Raw genomic sequence first — 3,610 nt, 5'->3', positions numbered from 1 at the left:
TCCCTGTCATCAGCTTTCCATCCACGTTGGGAGTACTGCCCTGCTCGATTGTTGCTACAGTCTACTCAGATGAAGTTAGGCTTAAGCAGGCACTTAGATTTACATGAAAGCATATAGTTGGCCATGCATCAAATAAACCTGAAGCTCTAGCAACTTCAGCTCTTGTTAAGTTGTTCGTCATTATGGACGACCGCAATACATCAAACGAATCCATCCTGTATCGGGACTGAAAGTTGTTCATTTAAAAGAAATGTTACTGGAAGCTGTTGTTGTTGTTCAAGCTAGCGGTGGGCATCCAGTTTCGTTTGTCTGTGACATCTGTCCAATGAATCAAGCTGTATATAGAAAACTTGGTGGTCCTGGGAAAGTAACGCTGGCACCAGATGACATGAATGTGCTCCATTTATTTGATTATATTCATATCCTAAAATAAAAAAAAAGATGGGAAACGACTGGATAACAGAGAAATGTCAGTAGTTACATTTTACTGAGGCTGGTACAGAATACTGGGCAAATTGGAGTGATATTAAAGCTCTTATGACGAAAATCAGAAAACATCACTTCGTCTCACAAAACTCACACGATCATCAGTTTTCCCTAAACCTTTGCTGCGTCAAAGTGTACCCTTAGTTTGTCAGGTGTTCAATGGAAAAACAGTTGCTGCATTGAAAGCACTGAAAGGAACGATTGACCATCAGGATGGAACAGTGAAATTCATCGATCTGGTAACGAATTGGTACAAAATTATGAATATTAAAAGTAATTATAGTTCACTTCATTTACGGGATCATTGTCGTGAGCCTTGGACACGCAACTGTGAAAACTTCAGAGAGTTGCAGGAAATACATAAGATTATTTCCAGCTGTCGGTGGACTGGTGGACGTGACAGACAGAAAAGACTAACTCTTTCTTTATCACAACAAGGTATAACATAAAGGCAGCACAATATCTCTTAGAAAGCCATGACTTTGCTTACGTCCTGCCTTCTGTTTTTTCACAAGATTCTCTTTGATTTTTTTTTTTTTTTTTTTTGGGGGGGAACAAGGAAGACAACCCAGTGAAGGAAATTTATACATCAATCCAGGGGATGTTCAGGCAGCATATAGAGTGCATCACCTGCTTCAGCTGCTGCAATCAGAAAGGAAGAGAGGAGTGAAAAGGTTAGTAAGAAAGAGTAAGAAGTGGGTGGGTGAGGGATTTGGAAGGAATTTGAGAGTAAAGTGGAGGGAATGTAAGAAAATGTTCTGGAAAGAGGTAAAGAAAGTTAGACAGGGTGTTAAAAAAGCTAGTCGGGATACGAAAGATAAATATGTTAGATTACTAAAGGAAAAGGGAGAAAAAGTAAGCAGGTGGAGAGAACATCTTAATGAATCGTTGAACTTAGAGAATGAAGATAATGTATAAGTGGCTGGGAAATGGCTGGAAGAAGGAGGGATGAGAAGAGTGGAAGGAATCAGTAGGTGGAAGTTGTGGAACCAATGAAGACTGATGAAGTGTGTGGTGAACTGCTGAAGCATGGGGGAGAGATAGTAGTAAAATTGATGTGGAAGACGTGCAAATTGGCCTGGGAGAAAGAAAAAGTCCCCGGAGGATTGGAAGTCGGGTATAATTATTCTCCTGTAAAAAGGACAAGGGGAAAAAAAGAAGTGTGTGGTAATCATAGGAGCACTTGTCTTCTTAGTGTAAAAGGAAAAGTATATGGTAAGATACTTATATAGATAGAGTTAGGGAAATAACAGAAGAATTAGTTGGAGAAGAACAGGGACGTTTCTGGAAGGGAAGAGGCTATGTAGATTAGATATTCATTCTTAGGTCTTTAGTGGAAAAGTTTCTAGAGAAGGGAAAGAAGTCGTAAGCGGCCTTCATGGATTTGGAGAGAGCAAATGACAGGGTGGACAGACAAGTATTGTGGAAATTGTTAAGAATATACTGTATGGAGTAAATGGAAAGTTGCTGAATGCAGTGAAGAGTATGTATGAGGGTGCTAAAGCTGCAGTGCGTGTTGACAGTGAACTGAGTTTTTCTGTATGAAGGTTGGAATGAAACAGGGATGTGTCATGTCTCCATGGTTGTTCAATCTGTATATGGACGAGGTTATAAAAGAGATACAAGGTAGGGGAGTGGATGTTGGAGCGGCCCTAATGAGAGAGGGCAGTGTTTGGAAACTCCTTGTGCTGCTGTTTGCAGATGATACTGTGGAGTCAAGTGAAAACGAAGGGGAGCTGAAATGCTCGATGAATTAGTTTGGGAGAGACTGTACGAATTGAAATTTAAAGGTAAATGTTGGGAAGAGTAAGGTTATCGAGAGATATGAAGTCACTGAATGGACAGTGATGTTGGATGTTGGAAATGGAAAATGTTGGTGCATTCAAGTACTTGGGTAGTGTGATCAGTAAGTACGGAAGTTTAGAAAGTGAAGTGCTTGAAACGCTACAACAAGGAAGAAAGGTTGCTAGATCGCTGAAAGCAATGATAAGAAACAGGAAAGTGAGCATGGAAGTGAAAAAGATACTGCATGACAGTATTGTGATACCAGCTATAACGTATGGAAGTGAAGCTTGGGCCGTTTTGGAGGGACACAAGTCAAGAGTGAGGGCAGTGGAAATGAATTATTTTGAAGAGGAATATGTGGAGTCACATGGAGAGACAGAATGACAAATGAGGGAGTGAAGGAACGTTGTGGTGTGGATGTGGATGTGATTGGAAGCGTTAGGAGAAACTCACACAGGTGGTTTGGCCATGTGGAAAGGATGGAGTGCGAGAGATTAACGAGGAGAGTGTATGTGAGTGAGGTAGAGACGGGGAGAGGGAGGGGGAGGCCAAGGATGAGATGGAGGGATGGAGTGGAGAGGTATATGAGAGAGGGAGGTATGAGCTGTGAGCAGGGCGGTGAGATGGCAATGGACAGGGCGACGTGGAGGCGATTTGCTTGTGGCCACCCCTTACAGGATTAAGGCGTCTGGCAATAGATATCAAGATAGACAGACGATTTCATTCAGTTGAGAATGAATCACAGGAGCCTGAGCGCATTAAAGATTCCTCCCTCATCTGTTTCTTAGTATATTTCTCTATCTTTTCAGAATTCCTCTTTCATTTCTATCTTCAAGTCTTACTTCGCTTATCTGATTAGTCTGTCAATTATGTACTTTTTTTTTTTTTTCCAAACTTGACTTGCCAACGGCCATACCACGTTGAGTACACCGCTTCCCGTCCGATCAGCGAAGTTAAGCAACGTTGGGTCTGGTTAGTACTTGGATGGGTGACCGCCTGGGAACACCAGATGCTGTTGGCATCCCTACGTCAAGTGGGGTTGGTGGAGGATTAGTGCCCCTCCCTGTAAAACAATTAACTCTAAGCCCTTGGCCACCCCGTTTGGGATACATGGTGTCTGGCAATGAATGAATGAATGATGACTCGGTAACGGCACTAAACGGTGTAGCTTCATTTACAACAAGAAGCGGTGCCAAGGCAAAACAAACCCGTCCCAGGCAGTCATTTCAGTGCTTACGTATAAACACGACAGGATACCTGGTCAAAGATGTCACATATCATATTTGGAGTAAATCGGGTGAAAGTTGACGATATTATGCCAATTTGAAATTTTACACCC

General features: G+C 42.1%; 1 non-coding gene across 1 annotated transcript; it reads left to right on the top strand.

Annotated features, from left to right (window-relative positions):
* The first annotated feature begins 3,173 nt into the window (after window positions 1-3,173).
* LOC145403505 (5S ribosomal RNA) lies at window positions 3,174-3,292 on the top strand. The gene has a single exon (XR_013898022.1). It is a non-coding gene; the product is annotated as a 5S ribosomal RNA (ribosomal RNA).
* Window positions 3,293-3,610: the final 318 nt, after the last annotated feature.

Source organism: Coenobita brevimanus, chromosome 60 (genome assembly GCF_032717465.1).
Source record: "Coenobita brevimanus isolate Jiangsu-jjx chromosome 60, ASM3271746v2, whole genome shotgun sequence".
NCBI lineage: Eukaryota > Metazoa > Arthropoda > Malacostraca > Decapoda > Coenobitidae > Coenobita > Coenobita brevimanus.
This window is presented reverse-complemented; position numbering and strand designations above follow the sequence as displayed.